Source organism: Euleptes europaea, chromosome 7 (genome assembly GCF_029931775.1).
Source record: "Euleptes europaea isolate rEulEur1 chromosome 7, rEulEur1.hap1, whole genome shotgun sequence".
In the NCBI taxonomy this organism is placed as follows: domain Eukaryota; kingdom Metazoa; phylum Chordata; class Lepidosauria; order Squamata; family Sphaerodactylidae; genus Euleptes; species Euleptes europaea.
In genome coordinates, this window is record NC_079318.1 from 8,980,318 (window position 1) to 9,001,427 (window position 21,110).

General features: G+C 45.9%; 1 non-coding gene across 1 annotated transcript; it reads right to left on the reverse strand.

Moving 5' to 3' along the window:
• Nucleotides 1-17,979: 17,979 nt before the first annotated feature.
• On the reverse strand, nt 17,980-18,081 carry LOC130481269 (U6 spliceosomal RNA). Its single transcript, XR_008933455.1, has one exon. It is a non-coding gene; the product is annotated as a U6 spliceosomal RNA (small nuclear RNA).
• Nucleotides 18,082-21,110: the final 3,029 nt, after the last annotated feature.

Consider the following 21,110-nt stretch of genomic DNA (forward strand, 5'->3'; position numbering starts at 1 on the left):
CTTGGCTAGATTGAATGCTAACCCTTCTATGGTAATGCAGGGCAGAATTCTGAATATACCATACTCAGACAGGCTCTGCCCTTGCTCTTCTGGCTCTATTGACTCATTAGCCCATGCCCTTTTGGAATGCCGCTTTTACGAGGAACTTCGATCGCACTATATTTCCCCCCTTTTAATAAACAAATCCAATGCCTCTGTGACTGACATAATGCCTTTTTTACTAAGGGATAGGGACCCCAAGACTACATTGTCAGTGGCAAGATTTGTTTGTCCTTATATCCTTCCAACACTAGATATATGCTGCTCAAGATCAATTGATCAAGGAGCTTCTAAGGGATAAAAGGAAATGAAAGTACTTATACTGGGAGAGAATGTCCAACAAGTATGTGGGTACCAGGCTGTTAAGGGCTTAAAACAGGGGTGGGGAACCTTTTTCCTGGCAAGGGCTATTTGCATATTTATAACATCATTCGGGGGCCATACCAGGTGTAGATCTCCTGGCGGGGGGGGGTGATGCTAGGGTTGCCAGGTCTCCAGCCACCACCTGGAGGTTAGCAAATACAAAATAGCAGAAAAGCAAGCATTCAATAAATGCAAAGTATGTCTTTGTTCAATTTAGGCATACAGTTAACATACAATTATATAATCATTGTCTGTGCAATATTGCGCAGGATAAATCATAAACAACTTGTAATTACAAATGTCTGAATCCCATTCAAAGAGTCTTTGTGCGAATATCTCGCCAAACTTGCACCAAGGAGACGTGGATATACTCTCAATAACGTCCAGACTTGGTAGTGGAAATAGCAGGTATCTTCTGTTGCTGCTGTTTGGAGTATGTTGACTCCTAAGTAAAACAAGTGGCAATAGTAGATCACGTATATATAATACAGGGTGCCAGATATTCCTTGTTTCGACCACTAGAGGGGGTGGTCTTCTTCAGCTGCCACTGTTAAAAAATCATTTTCATGTTGCCATCAATTGATATATTTTTTATAATTATACATACTAGACCTAATGTAACATTTACATTTTATAAGGTCTTGTATACCATAAGGACAATTGATCCCACCCAACAGAGGAGCGTGTTATTATACAGCCCGAGTGTGAGTAACTTATAATATATTGATATGATATTATATATTGTTTGAAATGCATTGATTCTATCCATTTGGCAAATATATTGTAACACAATACATATTTATGGTATTGCTGCTGGCCTCCCCGCCACCTGTCAGCTGTTGGGGGGGGGGCGAGAGAGAGGGAGGGAGGGGGGGAAGAGGAAGAAGCCAGCCGCGTGCATGCGAGGCAGGAAGCCTTCAGCACTGCTGACGCGCACCCACACAAGCAGGGGGGAGGAGAGAAAGGTGCTGTGTTGGCGCTCTTCCCTGCCGCCCCCCTCAAAGGCCCCCACCAGTGGCAGTGGCACTGAGGCCAACCTGGGGGATGACAGTGGGGGCGGCGAGGCCAGAGGCAATGAGGCCGGGCCTCCAGGCTCCAGCAACAGCTCCTCCTGGCCGCCTTCCTCCTCCTCGTCCCCCTCAGGCGGCTCCCAAAAGTCCAGCTCCACGCTGCCGCCACCACCGCTGTCATCCTCTGGGCTGGGCTCGGTGCTGCTGGCAGAGGCCTTCGAGGGGGGCGGCAGGGAAGAGCGCCAACACAGCACCTTCTCCCCACCCACCCCATGTGCACACACGGGGCCCAGCAGGGCTGAAGGCTTTGTGCCTCACGCAGGCACGCCCACGGCTGGCTTCTTCCTTTCCCCCCCTCCCTCACCGCCCCACAGCTGACAGGTGGCGAGAGGAGGTTGAAAGGGCGCCGCAGCGTTCCTGCATGCTGCGGCTTCCAGAACAGTTTCGGGGAGAGCCGTGCTGGTCCGTGTTTCAATGGAAGGGCCCTGGAGCTCCCGTGGGCCACTGAAAATGTCCTCGCGGGCCGTTTATGGCCCGGGGGCCTGAGGTTCCCCATCCCTGGCTTAAAAGGTCAAAACCAGCATTTGACTAGAACTTAGAAATAAGCTGGCAGCCAGTGCGGATGTTCCAGAATCTCAGTAAATGGTGGGATTTACCCCCTCCCAGAAACAACCAAGTGGCTGCATTCTACACTGATTGAAGCTTCGGAGATCTCTTCTACATAAATTCATATGTTATATTCAAGCTATTTCTGAGATGAGACTAACCCTACTTGAACGTAGTTGTCACACAGAACCTGCAGAACATTGTTAAATAAGATACTAGTTACTGCCTAACAAACAGTCTTGGTAGATCAAGTCTAAAGGGATAGTCATCACATCATCAGACAAAATTACTGAAAACTCTGCTTACAATGTAGAAATTTGTCAATCCAGTCATTGAAAAAATAAAAGGTAACATTAAAAAAAAATCACAGGCTATCCCGGGGGCGGGGGGATCATGTTATTAAACAATACCAGATAGTTTTATCCTAAATCTGTAAGTACTTAATGAATTTATGGCACTAGAGTTATCCTGGAATAGACCAGTGCTACATGATTATCTTCAGTTTAATTAAAGTTGCTTGAATTAAATTGTTATTAAAATAATATTATTGTCTATAGTATTTTCTAGTGTACAAAATGCTTTGTAATCCTTGACTATTTTAAATCCCAACTGAGAGAATATCATCATTTACAGTATATCAATCGAGGTTTTTCTCATTAATGATTTTACTTTTGCTAAGAACGTGCGCTGTAATTTCTGAAAAAAGGTGGCCAAGGGTAGGAAATTTCTTTCAAAAGTGATTTGTTGCATTCCTTTGTCATGACTGTCCCAACATGCAAAGTGTGTGGATATGCTTAAAAGTGCAGTTGGAAGTGAAAGATGCTATAGTAAGAATGGCACGTCCAGATTTAACTACAGTATGGATTATAGCACAATAAAGCAGTAATCCATCTCCCCTCTGATGGTTCTAATTTTAATTCCAACTGTGGCGTGCCTTATGATGCTGTTTATCTTGTGCTTTCATGTTGTCATGAATGTGATAGTTGTAAAATTGGCAGACGGCATCTGTTGCTTTACCAGTAATCATAATATCAATCCTAGTGATTAAAATAACTGCTGATTTGCTTATGTGAAAAGTTTAAGAGCAGGCAGCAGAGGCTTTGTTTTAAAAAAATCCATGACGCATAATTCAGTAAGAATAGAAAAAGGTGGACTCGAACTAATCCAGTGTTAAGACTGCCTTTTACTGTGTTTTCCTGATTCAGCAATTGCTCACTTCCTGATAGGAGTCTGAAGCAGCAAATAAACTGCTACATCACACACACTGTTTTATTGGTCACTCTGTAAAAGAGACTGCAAAGAAAGCAAAATCTTCTCACAATTATGCAGTTTAATCCCACTGAAGTCATTACGAATGGATCCATTTAAATCCTGTTATTTCTGCTTAACTTGGTTTGTGAATTGGCATGATATAAGGATATTAATAGACTTTCAAATTATGGAGATTTTGAGGATTTTCCAATGATATATTAGAGCACACATTAGAGCATGTTCACACATGGTTGCCTTGCGAATATGTTGTGCTATTCCCAAGGCCACACTGAGGGTTTGCATTCATGGAGGTGACAGTAGTGTGGTACAGTAGATTTTAAGAGGGTAGTAGGTACACAGCACTTGAGATTTCCAGGATGGTAGCTGCACACTTGATTCACTATGATTGCATAAGTTTGGGTGGCTGTGTATTTAAGTCATGTTAAGTGCTGGTTTAAACAAATATCACCTTCACTCAAGCGTGGACCCTTCGTAATCCCAGCTGTCCTCTCATGTGCCCCTTAAGGGATCACATGAGGGCAGCTGTGCGTGAAGTAGTCTATGAATTCTGACCGTGAATTCAGTCCAAAGCTATTAGCCTTTTTATGTTGCTTAATCAAATCGTTGCTGTCTTTGGAAGTACCTTAGACACATTTATGGCAATGCATTAAAGATGTATTGAATCTGAAATAACACATTTTCAAAGATAAATAAATTATAACGGGAGATCAACAATGCATCTGTTCATGTAATAAGAATATATTGTGTCAGGACATTCCCCTACTTCACACACACACACACACACACACACACACACACACACACACACACTATAATCAACGCTGGAACAGGAATGGGGGAGATGGTGCAGTGTAATTTATTTATTAGAAAATATATATTGTCTCCTCTCCAGAGACCTGAATAAGATGGCTTACAATTAAAAAAAAAAACCAAGCAAGTTCCTCTCCTAACTGTTCACTTGCCATGGCTGTCCTTCATTGGTAGGTCAGGCTTTCTACCCCAACATGGACTTCACCTCTCTGGTGGTATACAAACCAGGGACTGGAGGAAACCAGACTACAAACAAGCCTAGGAGTATCTTGACTTCTTCCCAGTTCCGCTCACGTCTGGTAGTAGCAGCCTGGTCTAAACATTTCCAGTGAGAGAACAGACCTCTGTCGCCCACCTGCCACTGCAGTCCAAATGCCTACTGAAATGCTGCTCCTGGGGGACGGGTCTGCCTTGGGACGGGAGAAATTACCAAAACTTGCCTCCCCCCTTCCACCAGCAGAAGTCTTTCTTGGATGGCTTACTTGAAAATGCTGTCATAGTGTATGATACTTGTGATAGTGCACCCATGGTTTTACAGAGAAAAGCAATCCTTGCTGACCATGTATGCTGTGTGTGACAGAATGTTATAAGCGTTCTTGAGAGGAAAAATAATAAACAATATAGTGGCAGTTGTCCTAAATAGTTTGCTTTCTGGTGGTTCATTCATTCGTGAAGTGGACATACAATCATCTTGGAGGGTTTTTGCATGGGGTCTGATCCAAGAAGGGAAGATGGGTGTTTCCTTCACGTTTGTGAGGACCCCCATAAGGGGTCTTGGGATGGAGCTCAACAGCGTTGCCCGGCTCGGGGACCTGTTTGGGAGCTACAATCCCAGGTGGCGCTGGCTCCACATAGATATGTGCGTCCGGTGGGGCCACCTAAGCGCTACTCCGGTGTGGTACCCCCCACGGGTGTTGGGGGGGGTGTTTATCGAGTGGTTCAATACTATCGGGTTACAGGGTGGTGACCCGATATCTTGGATCCGCCCCCATGATTTTCCGTCAACGCTCCATTCTGGTTTGATCAATAAAACTGTGGCCATTTATTTTCCAAATAATACAGTGTATGTGTGTTTATTGATTTTCTTACTCCCCTACTTCCTTGGAGCCACTTGCCCGTGGGTCCACAATAGTGCTTCAAAAAAACAAAAACAAAAAGCTACACACACACACTACTCAGGCAACTGTGTAGTATCTGTCTCATGTGATAACCAGCTCTGGGTTGAAGCATGACTCTTCTCCTGAAAGGTAGAATTAACTGTCTTAATTTCATAGAGAGGGAGAGAGATTGAAGGGTTCCTCCATCTTTATAGTTGAGTATCTAGAAATAAATTGAATTGTTTCAGAGAATGCCTTCAGGTTCATAGCTATAAACAATGATGGCTGGTGATATTTACTGAGCTTACAAAACAAGCAAATATATACTTTCTGACAGAAAAGATAAGATTCTGTTCTCTATAGGCTGTTGACAAGAACCAGCCATCTAGTGACCTAAGTAACACCTGGGCAATGAATGAACGTTGTTGTTGCCCTTGCATGTACTTCAGATGTAATTTATGACATCATGGAAGCAATATATTTTCCTTTTAGTTAATACTTTATGCTGTAAGTAAGGTGCTCTGCCAGTAGGTAGTCAGTCATTGCCCCATCCATTTTACAGTTGACTCAAAAGAAGCGTGTTGATAGTATTTAGGAACAAGCATCCACACTAAAGAAAGCAATAACATATGGAAGGGCAAGCAGTTGAAACCCAGAGGAAAAACTAATTTGCTTCTTCTGTCATTATCAGAGGCAGAGAAGAATTGAAACACAACAGTCCTGGTATTTGCACTATAATGGCTTGATGTAATGCAACATTTAATTAACCTTCTGTGGGAGGCATCCATCTAGTATAAACAGCGTATGCTATATAGTTATTTTCCAAAAGCCAAGATATATAATTGTACTAGCATGATTTGGGTGCGCTCAAACACAAATGCAACATGTTCCTTACGAAAATGAATCTGTGCATATTAAATCCTGCTTAGTGACAGAAAGCTGCGAAATTTATGGACTAAATTTATGGCCTAATCAGTTTGTAAATATGGCAATAATAGCAGTGAATTAAATTGGATTAGAAAGTAAACACACACATCCCTTACAAGCAATACATCTTTTGTGTTTTTGACATCAGGTACAATCTACTCGAGTTAGATTCTTTGTAACTTCCAGCCATGCAATCCCCTTTGTCTGCACAGAGGCGTTGAAGTATTAGAGCTAGGGTTGCCAGGTCCCTCTTTGCCACGGGCAGGAGGTTTTTGGGGTGGAGCCTAAGGAGGGTGGGATTTGGGGAGGGGAGGGACTTCAATGCCATAGAGTCCAATTGCCAAAGCGGCCATTTTCTACAGGTGAACTGATCTCTGTTGGCTAGAGATCAATTGTAATAGCAATATGTATTTAAAGTTTGTGTATTTAAAGTTTGTTTACCACCTTGTGAACCCTAAATTGCATTAAAAGGTAGCATAAAAATGTTTTAAATAAATAAAATAAAAACAATATAGCAACAAAATGCCCAGGTGAGAAATCATACTTTTACCTGATACTTTTCAGTTTGGTCACCAGGCATAGAGGTCCCATGAACATTACCATGGATATCACCACTCCATGGGAATCACTGTGGGGACTTGAGAATCAGCTCCATTTATGTGTATGCTTTTGCACCTGTGCAAATCAGTAGCTTTCATTGTGCTGGCATGTGCTCACAACTGATCAGATCAAATTAATTTTTTAAAAAAAATTGTTCTTCCTTCCTACTGTGAGGGTCTCTGTCTTTGTGTCTCTGCTTTCCATCACCTGCTGTGTTATCAGTGAACTCGTAAAAGCAGTTCACACCTTCTGGTCTCAGGCGCCAGGCCTGATGGCCCATGTATCTTCCCCCCCCCCGCTGTTCTTCCTGCCAGTACTCCCTCAGGCCGATGCGGCCTTGGAAGTGTGATAGCCGCCCAGACTTCCTGGGATCTGTCTGATGTTTTGTATTATGCCAAGCTTGTAACTTCCCATAACAATAAGTGTGAACCCCAGTGCCCCAGTGCCCTGGAGTCAATATATTCTGTAAACCCGTATAGCCCCTCACTTGCAACTTTCTACCTGTGCCTGTCTCATCTCCTGAAGGCTTCAATAAATCGATTGTTTCTGTATCAACGTCTGAGCAACTGATTTGGAGAAGCAAACTCAGAGAGGGGGATCTCTCACATTAAGTTGCAAGTCCTTGCCTCTCGGACTGCAGCTGTACCGCTTTGGACAGAATGTCAGCCGACGAGGACACCACCCCTAACCCCGATGTCCCCAAGGAACCGGACGAGCCGGAGAAGCCGGACCCTAAAGAGGAGGGAGCCAAGCCAAAGAAACCGAAGGGTCGCGCCCCCGACCAAGATCGGGACGGACGTCCCCGGGGGCTCACTTATTGGCTGGACTCTCCCAAGGGCTGGTCGCTCTCGCGGACTGCGGCGAAGGATCGCCGGTTGGCCTTCCCCAGCACGGGACTCGAAGGGGACCCGGCCCGCAAAGAGGCCCTCATGGAGGAAGAACGAAAACAGTGGCAGGAAGACCGCCGGGCTATGCAGGAGCAGATGGAGATCATGCAACGCGTAATGGGTGAGATGGCCACGACCCTAGATGCGCTGAAATTGCAACCTCCAGCCGGTGCTCCCCCAGACGGGGCGCCAGTAGTTCCGCCCGCAACCCCTGCCCCCCCGGCCCGTCGGGACCTGAAAGTCACGTATGACGGGTCGGGAGACCAGTTGACCTTTTTTATGGTCCAAGTAGACATTTTTATGCGGGAACAAGGCCGAACCTTCGTTTCTGAGGAGTCCCGGGTGCAGTACGTGGCTTCCTTACTGCAAGGGGAGGCGGCTGCCTGGATGGTGTTGCAGTATGAACTCCGCTCGCCGGTGCTGCGAACCCTGGACGAGTTCATGGTAGCACTCCGAAACCGTTTTGAGGACCCGACTCTAGGTGAGCGGGCTAAAGCCTCCCTGATGCAACTGCGCCAAGGGACTAAGTCGGTGGCGCAGTATGCAAGTGAGTTCCAGTCACTGGCTAGCCGAATTCTGGACTGGAGTGAGGCTACCTTGGTACAATGTTTCAGGGAGGGTCTCAACCCAGACCTCCAACATTGGGCCTTCATGCAAGGGAACCCCCCGGATGTGGAAGGTTGGGTTCGCCATGCTGCTGACATCGAGAATCGCAAACAACTCCTGAACTTGTCCAAGCAACGGATTGGGCGAGACCCCAGGCCCCGGGGTGACCGTGGCCGGGAACTCCGGCAAGGGGGTGGCGGGGTCCTCTCGGCCGCGGAACGCCGCAAGCGGTTCGAGGCCGGCGTCTGCCTGATCTGCGGGGGAAAGGGTCACTTTGCATCGCAATGCCCCTCTCGCTCAGGCCGTCCGACCCCTCCCCGCCAAACCCAGGCCGAGCCGACGAAACCGGCCGCCGACAGCCAGCCTCGCCGCAGAAGTGGACCACTGAGCCGGCGCTCCGGCGCACCCTCCGCTCTCCACGCACGTCCCCAGGATGGGGCATCCGACTCTACGGTCCCATCGGGGTCCCGGATTACAAATACCGTCTTTGATTCGGACGGCTCCCCGGAGGCCACTACCCCGTCCCCCTCTTCCAGCGAGGAGGAAGAGTGGGAACAGCCGGCAAAAAACGCCGTCGGTCTGCTGTAGAGGGGGCTCCGCAGCAGACCGTCCCTATCGTTGTGCAAGGAGCTCCACCGATGGTAAGCGCCCAAGAGGACAATGTATTTGTGCGTGTCCATCTGTCCCTACCCAAAGGGGGCCCCCCGTTAGAGGTCCCCGCGTTGGTCGACTCGGGGTGTGCCCGCACCATGATAAATGAGGAAACTGCCAAGAAGTTGGGTGTCCGGCGCAAGCGGCTTCCGGGACCCCTCCGTTTTTCCCAAATGGACGGGAGTGACTTTAAACGGGGCCCGGTGACCCACAGAACTGCAGCCGTGATTATGTCCGTGGGGGAACATTGGGAACGGTTGTATTTCACTATCGCCCCTATTGTAACCCCTGTGGTGTTAGGGATGAATTGGTTAAGGGGGCACAATCCCTCCATTGATTGGGTTAAACGGGTGCTTTCCTTCCCCGAAAACCCCTGTGGGTTGCATGACAAGGAACGGGTACTCAGGACTCCAGCCGCCGCACTGGTAGGGTCCCCCGCCCCAGTCTCTCCTCAATTACCCTCTGAGAACTCGCAATTTACTGATGTTTTTGATGTTAGAGAGTGCGACGAACTGCCTCCCCACAGAGAAACGGACTGTGCCATCGAGATTGTAGGGGAAGGCAAACTGTCTAAGGGAAAGGTTTACCCCATGAGCCCTAGTGAAAAGACAGTGTTGCGAGACTATCTGGATGTCAATCTGGCGAGGGGTTTCATACGCCCCTCCAAGGCTCCTTATTCAGCCCCAGCTTTCTTTGTAAAGAAAAAGACGGGAGATTTAAGACTGTGTATTGACTTTCGCAGACTGAACGCAGTCACCCAGTCTAATGCTTACCCCCTCCCTCTTATTCCTGACCTTCTAGCACAATTAAAGGAGGGCCGAATCTTCACCAAACTGGACTTGGTAGAAGCCTACCACCGCATTCGCATCAAAGAAGGAGACGAACCCAAAACGGCCTTTTCCAGTTGTTTTGGGATGTTTGAGTACCTAGTCATGCCGTTCGGACTTTCGGGGGCTCCGAGTGTCTTTATGCAATTAATTAATGAGGTTTTGCATGATTTGCTGTTTCGGGGGGTGGTGGTATTTCTCGATGACATCCTTATTTACTCTGAAACCATGGAAGACCATGTGCGCCTAGTGCGAGAGGTGCTCCAGCGGCTGCGGGAGCACAAACTGTATGCTAAGGTGTCCAAATGTGAATTCCACCAACCCTCCATTACGTTTCTGGGGTATGTGATCTCCCACCAAGGGTTGGAAATGGACCCCGCCAAGGTCCAGGCAGTGCGGGACTGGGAACCCCCCACTACCCGCCGCCAACTTCAGCAGTTTTTGGGGTTTGCCAATTTTTACCGGAACTTCATTCCTAACTTTGCCCAAGTTGCGCTTCCCCTCACTGCCCTGTTGCGTACCAAGGACAAGGGGGCTAGCGCCGCGCTTCCCTCAGCCCGTTTGCAATGGTCCCCCCAGTGCCAGCTAGCTTTTGAACGTTTGAAGCTACTTTTTTCATCCGAACCCGTTTTGGCTCACCCAGATTGCACCAAGCCTTTTGTGGTGCAAGTGGATGCCTCGGATGTAGCCATGGGCGGGGCCCTATTGCAGAGGGATGAGGGGGGACGGTTGAGACCATGCGCCTACTTCTCCAAGAAGTTTTCCCAGTCTGAAATCAACTGGGCCATTTGGGAGAAGGAGGCAGCAGCGGTCAAACATGCCCTTACCATATGGCGACACTTCTTGGAAGGGGCCGAACTGCCATTCGAAGTGTGTACCGATCACAAGAATCTTGAGGCCCTCAAGGGGGCTAGAAAACTCAATGCCAAACAGGTTCGGTGGGCCCAATTTTTCGCTAAGTTCCGGTTCACTCTCAGACATGTCCCTGGCAAAGAAAATGCCCTAGCCGACGCTTTGTCACGACTTCCCCAGTATCGCAACGATTTCGATCGCCCAGTCGACTCCCTGTTCACTCCCGAGCAGCGAGGGGAAGTTCCTAGCTTAGCCGTCACCACCCGGTCCCAAGCCCGACCACCGGAGACCCCCCCTACACTCAAAGGCATCCCGGAAGCCTTCCAACAGCGACTCCGGGACGCCTCCTTGCAGGAGGAGGAGCATCATCTCCTCCCCACTGGTCTGGAACGTACCAACACTTGGTGGGTGCAAGGGGGGAAACTGTACGTCCCCTCCTCTCTTCGCAAGGAAGTATTGGGACTTGTACATGGTGCCAGGCTAGCGGGTCATTTTGGTTTCATAAAAACGCTTCACCTGGTTCGAAGACAATTCTGGTGGCCCGGTATGAGATCTGATGTAGAGTTGTATGTGCGCAGCTGCCCCACCTGCGCCACAGCCAAGAAACGGATGGGAAAACCCCCAGGGCTTCTCAAACCGCTTGAGAGCCCCTCCCGTCCCTGGGAAGTCATCGCCATGGATTTTATCACCGACCTACCTCCGAGTCGGGGAAAAACGGTTCTTTGGGTTATCACAGACCTCTTTTCCAAACAGGTTCACTTCGTTCCATGTGCAGGCCTTCCTTCAGCCCAGGGCTTAGCTAAACTGTTCATCACACACGTCCTCAGGCTACACTCGATCCCGAGGAAGGTCCTCTCCGACCGGGGGGTCCAGTTTGTTGCCAAATTCTGGCGGGCCTTCCTAAAGTTAATGGGAGTGGAAGAGCAGGGCCTTTCTTCCGCCTATCACCCCCAAACGGATGGTCAAACAGAACGAGTAAATGCGGTGGTAGAATGTTATTTGCGTTGCTATGTAAATTTCCACCAGGACGACTGGGTCGACCTGCTGCCATTTGCCGAATATGCGTATAACAATGCGCCTCATTCCTCTACCGGCTTTAGTCCCTTCCAAGTTATATACGGGACGGATTTCGGCCCTTTCGGTTCTGCCCCCGTCTCGCCAGAGCTCCAGTCTACCCCTGACCTTCAGGAGTGGATTCAGGTGGTTAAATCCACCTGGCCATGGTTGCTCAAAAATCTGGAAAGGGCAAAAAGCAAGTACAAGGAACAAGCAGACAAACACCGGTCTCCGGGATGGGAACTCAAGGTGGGGGAGCAAGTCTATCTGTCCACCAAAAACCTCCGCTCTCTTCGCCCCTGCAAAAAACTGAGCGACCGTTATGTGGGACCTTTCCCCATTACCAGAGTAATCAACGAGGTTACTGTGGAACTGGACCTCCCAAAAACTCTGAAAGGAGTCCATCCAGTCTTTCATATAAGCCTCCTCAAACCCTATGTGGCAGCCCCCCAGTTCCACCCCCCTCCCGCACACGAGATTCCTACCGTAGTAGGAGGGGACACCCATTTGGAAATATCCAAGGTTTTAGACTCCAAATGGAAGAAAGGGAAACTGTTTTACTTTGTTCGCTGGAAAAACCTTGGCTCCGCTCATGACGAATGGGTGGCCGCACCCCACATGGCGGCTCCTCGCTCCTCGCTTAGTCCGTGAACCCTTTAACTCACCATCTTGAATGAATAACTTTTAGATTCAGGGAAAGAGTGTTGTCCTTATCACTAATTTAATGTTTTCTCAGTGATTGTTAGACAATTTTTGCACAGCTATATATTTTTTTCTTTTGTCAACCAGTGATTTTAATCTCAAGCAGAACAAGGTGTGTGTTCTGGCACAGTGATAGTCAAGGGAAATGTCTTTTTGAAAATCAATGTTTTGTTTTCCTGTTGGGTTAATTGGGCAAACAGGAAGGGGAGGGAGGATTGCCACAGCAGTGTTATGCGCAATTTGAGTCAAATACCCAAAATATAGCAGACTACAAGAGAAAGAGAAACTGTGTGTGTGTGTAAAGTGCTGTCAAGTCGCAATGACTTACGGCGACCCTAGCAAAGGGGCTTTCAAGGGAAGTGGTTTGCCTTCCTCTGCAGAGTCATCCTTGGTGGTCTCCCTTCCAAGTACTGACCCTGCTTAGCTTCCGAGATCTGACAAGATCAGGCTATACCATGCCACCTTTCTTCCCAAAAGAGAATCTACGCCACAGGATTTTTAACACTTCTTATTGGTGAACAAATTGCAATCCAGATGGAGGGGCAATTGAGCATCCAGGCTTTCATGCATAACATTTGCTAATAGGTGTACCCCTCTGTTCTGATTGCATGCCTGCTCCTTTGTCCCACTGCAAATGCAAATCTTGATGCTCTCTGCCTCTAAGCCCTGAAGGAGAATCAGCCTTGTAACATTTGAACTTCACATGAAATGCATGTACGAACAGAAAAAAATGCATTTATACCCCATTGCTGATTTAAATAAAGAAAAGCTGCCTTGGAAAGCTCAGGTTTTGAGCACAGAAGTGGGAGTAGAAAAGGATGCTAAAGTTTTCTGCTCTGCTATTTGTTTTTTGTCCCAAATTGATCCTCATGCATGTTTATAAGCATAAATAATGCCACAGGGGCGAAAGCAATCTAAAAAAGGCAATTTGGAGCAGAAAAATGGCCAGTGGGGGTATAGTTAAGCACAGCCCCTGAAAACTGCAGCACCTCAAAGCTTATCTTCCTTATTAAAGCCAAATATTGGGTTTTTAAAATGTGTATGATTCTAGTTAATCTTTCAGTCTGCTCTTCCTCTCTGTTTGGCTTATTAATAGAAAGGCAGCGAATGGGGAGGACCCTATGCGTCTTGGCACAGAAAATATAATGTGGCAGCAAAAGAGCAAGAAAAAGTAGTCTGCCATTTGGTTGTTGCTCTGGGTTCATTACTGGAATTATACCTACACCAGTAACAAATGTGCACTTGAGGAACAACACTGCTTTTTTCCCTCCTGGCTCCTCCTAGCAAAATTTATGTTTTTAGTTATTTTTTTTACAGTTGCTATTCCTGGATGACATAGCTTCAGTTGACTGATTTTTGGATTATTGCCACTATTTGTTGAAATTTTGGCCTCAGACTAACATCTGTAGTATATTTCTACTTGTTTTATGGAATATGGTGGTAAAACAGAGAGAGAAACTCTTTATAACATGGATGGAAGCCATATTAATTATACAGTTGACAGCTTAACATACTGTTGTCATGCATTCCATAGCATTATACTTACAAGCAACAGAAAGCCAGTGTGGTGTAGCAGTGGTTAGGAGTGGTTGACTCTAATCTGGAGAACTGGGTTTGATTCCCCACTCCTCCACATGAGCGGCGGACTCTAATCTGGTGAACCGGGTTGGTTTCCCCACTCCTACACATGAAGCCACCTGGGTGATCTTGGGCTAGTCACAGTTCTCTTAGAGCTCTCTCAGCCTCACCTACCTCACAGGGTGTCTGTTGAGGGAGGGGAAGGGAAAGTGATTGTAAGCTGGCTTGATTCTTCCTTAAGTGGTGGAGAAAGTCTGCATATAAAAACCAACTCTTCTTCAACAGAAACACAGGATCGAGGAGATGTCACAAAGACTTTAGATTTATCTGCTATGGATGTACATATCTTGCATCTGTTAAACTGAGTTCTGACTCACAGAAGCTTATGTCCAAATAAATTTGTTTAGTCTTTGAGGTGCGCCTCTGGACTTCTGTTTAATTTTTCTACAACCGTTATCTCTCCAAAATGAGTGCATCCAAGATAGGGTTGCCAACTTCAGCTTGGGAACTTCCTGGAGATTTGAGGGCAGAGCCTGGGGAGGACAGAGTTTGAGAAGAAGAGATAGCTGAGCAGGTAGAGCTGACCCACCAAAGCTGCCATTTCCTCCAAACGAACTGATCTCTGTAGTCTAGGGATCAGTTGTAAGTCCAGGAGAACTCCAGGCCCCAACTGGAGGATGACGACCCTATTCCAATGCTTTCCCAAAGGCAGGCCTGAAGCCAAACTGTAGAGGGTCAAAGGGCAGACATGTCATCCAGATAGCCCTGCAGTTGTTCTGTAGTAATGCATTCAATGAGTTTCCCCAGAATGCAAATTGGAGATAGGTTGGCTAGCACTTGTGAGTCCCTAAAGGCTTTATAAACAGAAATCTGATGACTGCCACTTTTAATGGGCTTAGGGAAGACCCATCCATCAAAGAGACATCAAGAATTTCTAATACTGGAGTCCTCATTTCTTCCTAGCAATGTTTCAGTAGCTCGGAAGGACATGGATCTAAACTGCAGATAGTGGCTTTCATATTTTCGAGGAACCTGTCGACATCACACAGAGGGATATCAAGCTGAAATGAACCAAACAACTGTGACCAGATGGTGCTGCAGACACCTCTACCACATGATTTATTGATAAATTATTATTAAAGTTGCAGAATATCTGAGAAACTGTCTTGGAAAAGAAACCTGCAAAAACAGCTAAAAGCAATACTTGGAGTCAAAATAGCATTTCTGTGGATCCAAAGAGCCCAATTTTCCTGCCTCTCCCTCCCACAGCATCTCAAAAGGCCCCCTGAAATCTTGTTTTTTTGCGGGGCCATTGGGAGAGGGTAGTGCTGTGAAATAATAATATGTAAAATAATATGTAAAATAAAGTAGTGCTGTGAAATAATAATATGTAAAATAATAAAATGAGAGAAAGAACCTGTGTTTGTGTGTGTTAAGTGCCGTCAAGTCGCTTTTGACTTATATATGGGGGTGAAAGTTGGTGGATGAAGAAAGCACACAGGATGAAGAAAGCACACAGGAAGAAAACTGATTAATTTGAAATGTAGTGTTGGAGGAGAGGTTTACAGATACCATGGACTGCCAAAAAGACAAATCAGTGAGTTGTAGATCAAATCAAGCCTGAACTCTCTTTAGAAGCTAAAATGACTAAACTGATGCTGTTGTACTTTAGTCACATGAGAACACAAGAGTCTCTGGAAAAGACAATAATGCTGTGAAAAGTTAAATTCAGCAGGAAAAGAGGATGACCCCAATATGAGATTGATTGATTCAATAAAGGAAGCATAGCCTCAGTTTGCAAGACCTGAGCAGGGCTGTTAATGATAGGATGCTTTGGATATCATTAATTCGTAGGATGACTAAAAAATGTATTTCAGACATTTGGGATTAACAGCTGATGAGTTCTAACACCTCTCACTTTGAAAATTAAGGGGTACGTCGCTACCATGCGCCCTACCCTGACAAGCTCGCGCCCGTAGCTGCGTGGGAAGGGGGGCAAAATGTCAGGCCTGGCCTGGCCTGAGAACGGAGTACTGTGGTTTAGCCAGGTGCTTACCCAAGGTCGCAACTGTTATGCTGTCATGCTATTGTTTTGAAAGTAGTTTGTGTAGTCTAACTTCTGTGGGAACTGAAGGGTTGCCCTAGCAAGCAGAGGTGGCCTGATTTTGTAGCCTTTCTTCTATATATACACGATCCTCTGTAGAATGCACCCCTCATTAGAGTCATTTAGTTTCCTGGCTTCTGCAACTTGTTGTATATTTCCAAATAAACCAGCTTCCTTAGGATTTCCTGCCTATGGAGTCTGTTTATGGATTGGTCAACGAGCATAGAGCTCACACATACATATAGTAGTAAATGAAACACAAGTTTCTGTTGCACACTTAAACATTGGTTTAAGCCTCTAGATTCCAACACCACAGGTTCTATATAAGGACTGGGAACAAGGTGAAACCCAAGCTTTTTCCTCTGACTTTAATAAGAATTAGATTGTTAAGTTAAAGTGTGGCTGTTCCAGATGAAGTTTTATAGTGTAGTAATAAAAATATGTGATCATAAACCCTACAGATTTATTTTCCTGTAAATAAAATGCTATTGCCATTTGATATTTGAGCTTCAGATGTGAACAGGCCTTTTAAAAGAAGGGTATAGTATAGGTAGATTAAACTGCTTTATTTCTGTCAGACATTCCTGATGAAAATGAATTAACATAATGCTTAAGAGCCTACCCAAAGGAACTGGATTGTAAGCAAGTTCATATTATTCAACAGCAAAGCAAACAATATACCCTTTCCTCAGCTAAAAAAGTAACATTGTAAGGATTTCTAAAAAGTATGGTATAAATTCTGCGTTCTGGTGATTTCCAAAATTGAATTCAGTTGAGCTGTAGCCTTCATTATAGAGAAAGGTTGACGGGAGCCAAGAACAAATAAACATGAATAAGAGTTAAAGAGATGTGAGAAGATAGCACTAATATTATATATAAGAAGCACAGCCCTTAGATCCCACAGTTAGATTGAGTCCTGAATTGTCATTGATGGTTTTCTCAATCTGGTCAGTAATGATGGTCTCCCACAGTGCCTGCAAACTGCAAACAATTTTCTGCAGTAGCTGTTGCAACCAGATTGTATTAAGATGAACTGTTGTCTTGAGACAAATTCTCCTTGGCTCTTGTCACATGCAAGCAGTTTGAAGAAAAAACCTTTTCCCTTGATGAAGCAGAGAGCTCATTCCTTGAAACTGTACTAGAAGCAAAGTTTTTTTGGTGTTTTAGCTGGTGACTATTTATTGTTCCTTTTTCAGCTATGTAATGTTTATCCTATTTTTCCTCCAAGAAGGTAAGGGAGCAAAACAGGATAATTGCCACTCTGATCATTTTCAGAGGCATTGCATTGGTTGCCCCCACCATATGAAGCTCAACAGGTGGCAACCCAAGAAAGGGCCTTCTCAAGCACCTGGAGAAGAGTAAGCTGATCATGGAGAAAGGGGATAAAACCATCACCACCCCACTGTGGCCATCTTGCTCTTTACTGGGGAGGCTGCCATGGTGGCAGTTTTACTTCTCTGCAGCCAGCTTGGTCTCCTCTGAGAAGCTGCCTGCGTGCTGGGATGACAGTGCAGAGTCTGCAGAAGGGAGGACAGGCCACTTACTTCCATCTCCGGCATGAGACCTGCAGCTCTGGGAGGTTCACAACTTACCCGTCTTCCAGTCCATGCAGCAGTGGCTGCTTCAAGGGGGGAACCTCTTGTCACCCAAAAGCCGCACAGGCCAATGTCCTTGCTCGCTTTCCAGGAAAATAGGTCAGGTGCCACATTGGTAAGGCTGCCAACCTTCAGGTACTAGATGGAGATCTCCTGCTATTACGACTGATCTCCAGCCGATAGAGATCAGTTCACCTGGATAAAATGGCCACTGTGTCATTGAAGTCCCTCCCCAAACCCCACCCTCCTCAGGCTCCACCCACCGGTGGTGAAGCGGGACCTGGCAACCCTACACATTGGGGAACAGTACCCCAAAAAGTGGCAAGTCAAACAGCCACATGTTGCTCCCGAGCCACTATCACTGGATTGGCCATTGAGAAACAGACCTATTGTCCATGAAAGTATAGAATGCCTACAAAATTGTTTGTCATAATTGCTCAGGAGCCATGTTAATTTTCTCTGTATTGTTCCAGCTTTAGTATGTCTATTGCTAACAAAGAATTAAGTTTGGGCTGCGACGATATATTACAAAGCAAGCTATTTTAGGTGCCTATACTACAAGTATGGAACATCCTTGCCCTGAAGTATTGAAACACCTTTTTATTTTGGCAGGCTTTTGGTTGCTGAAGTTAAGCTGATGATTTAATCTTTACTGTAATATATTTTATAAATGGGGGATGTGGAATGGTATAGTATAGCTCAATCTCGACAGATCTCAGAAGCTAAACTGGGTTGGTACTTGGAAGGGAGACCTCCAAGGAAAGCTGCAGAGGAAGGCAATGGCAAACCCCCTCTGCTTCATCACTTGACTTGAAAACCCTACCGGGCTCGCTATAAATCGGCTGTGACTTGACGGCACTTTACACACACACACATTTTATATATGATTTCAAGTATTGACACTTCTCCTCCGTCTTCCAGTTGGTACCTTACAGTTTACATTTTAAAATATTTTTTAAAATGTGCTTGCACTACATGCCAGCATTTGCATAGGTGGTGTTAGCAACATTTTCTTCAGCGAGGAAGCAGATCTTTTGCAGAGTTGCATACCCTAACCACTATCATTGGGTTCCAAAAGGGCCTTCACTGACTCTTACACAGTTTACATTATTTGAGATTAATTTGACAAAAGTTCCCTTCACAACTATATTTATCCTAACGGGATTAGATCCCTGGTCATTTTGTATCAGTAACTATTCCATTGACACAGTATAGGTAAAACAGACATACTTAAGAAACTCATGGCAAATTCCTTCACTGTGCTTGGACTTCTGACACATACCCACAGCCATCTTTCTATACGCTTTCCTTCCACTGCCCCCTTCTCTTTCGATCTTTTCCCTTTCACAACCTATCTTCCCTACCTCCCCTTTGCCATCCCTCTGCCTTCTCTTTTCTCAGTCTGCCCTCCCTGTCTTCCTCACCGCTCTGCCTACCCACCCATCCCCCTCCTCACTGCTCTGCCCAGCCATCAATCCCCTTTGTCACCATTTTACCTGCCTGGCTGCCTCCCTTATCAGAGCTCTGACTGCCTGCCTTCCTGTTGCCCTCTCTGCCATTCTGTTTGCCCACCCATCCTCCCCCTTTGTTTGGCTAGCCAATGACTCACCAGCCATCCCGGCCAGCTACTGCTCCCTGCCTTATATTGCTCCCCTCCTGCTGCCTCAAGTGCCATTCTGTCCTCCCATCCACCTGCCATCCTGCCACTTTACCCGCCCACCCCTTTCCCTACTCACCTGTAGCACTGCTGCCTATGCCATGAGGCAGCAGCTCCAATGGAGGAGCGTTGGTGCACATGGACTGATAAATGCTCCTCTGTTTGGGGCCGGGGCTGAGGGGTGGGACAGGGAGAAGGGCCTCTCCTATATAAGCCCACTCAGTCGCCGAGGCCGGGGAGGTGTCTGTAGCTGCAAGCACGGACTCTCAGACTAACCCAGGAGCTGCGGGGATAGCTCTTCCCCTAGACTCTGTTTCTGAGGCCGAGGAAGTGACTATTGGACTTGGGAGGGCGAAGGTGGAGAGCCCTGGTGCAGGAGCAGAAAGGTGGGGTGCTCACACATGCATTTAGCGCTATGTGTGCTACTCTGTGTGTGCTACTATGTGGAGCTACTGGAGAGCAGCCAAATGTATATTCCAGTAAAGGTCAACTTTACAGATAGATTTAAAATACATTTGTAGGAATAAGCTTGGGTAAATAGATTAAAATTGCAGGCCAGAGAAGAAACAAATATAGAAATTGGTTTGCTGAAAGATAATGAACTGAATGACAGATGTCTCCTATAGAAGTATGCAGGTTGTGTTAAAACCATTACAATTTTTTAAATCTTCCGGACACTCAAGTTTACAGCAGGACAACTCCTGTGCAGGAGTTTTAGCTGTTTTGAATCATAATGAAATGCAGCCTTAATTATTTTTAAATCTCAAGGCAAAAGTCTTCCTTTAAGGCCAATTAAGTTAAAATTAAAGTGCTCCACAAGGAAGTTGCTTAACATCCCTGGTGGAAGTGTTTATTTCGGGGGGGGGGGGGATGAAAGAAGTTACCAGGCTTGAAGAATTTGTGTTTAATTTGTTTTCTCAATTCCTTTTCTTGGAAAGCCCACCACTATTTTAGGAATATTTTTTTTAAAAAAAATTATTTACATAGTGATTAGAGATTGATGGAATAGTTTAAATGTGAACTCTCCTAACTCCATTTTCTGTTATTGATTTAAATTCTCATGGTCGGTTTTATGGGGTCTGCTTTCAAGCTACTTTATTGCTTTTGTGTTGTAACCCTGGGGTGGGGTGTAAATATTAAAATTAGTAAATAAATTTTTAAGAAGGATTTCCTCCCAATATCATTCTCTCTTCTTTTTCTTTATTTTTATCCTGTTTTTCTCCCCAGTAAGGACCCAAAGTGGCTTACAGTATAAAATACAAAAACAACAATAAAAAACAATCAGAAAGACGAAGATTACAATAACCACATCCAGGGCTAATCCTGAATCTGCTGGCCTGCCCCATTCAGGGCTACAGGCTGCAAACCATGAACTAAGAGCCGAGGGCCAAAACCCATTTGGCTCATGGCTCTGGTCACGCTCAGGATAAATCATGTTGAGTCTCAGTGAGAAAGGCAGACTAGAAATCAATTATATAAACAAACAAATAATAAACACCTGAAACATTGGAAGAACAGGAGCTTGGCCCAGCCCAAACTGCTGTGGGCAATGTTTTGGGATCCTTCCTCCTTTGGAGAAGGGAAGTTGGGAGGAGAAAGACAGCTGAGACAGTTTGAGCCCAACCAAATAGACTATTGTATACATGGACACCACCAGATGGCCAGTATAGAAATCAAATAGATTACATGATTGGAAGCAGAAGAAGGAGAAGCTCTATTCTCTCAGCCAAAATAAGACCAGGAGATTACTGTCAGAAAATAGCGAGGACTTGAAACGACTACTGCTAAAAGTTAAAAGAGAACGTGCCAAAGCAGGACTGCAGCTGAACACCAAGAAGACAAAAGTAATGACTACAGGAGAATTACACAAC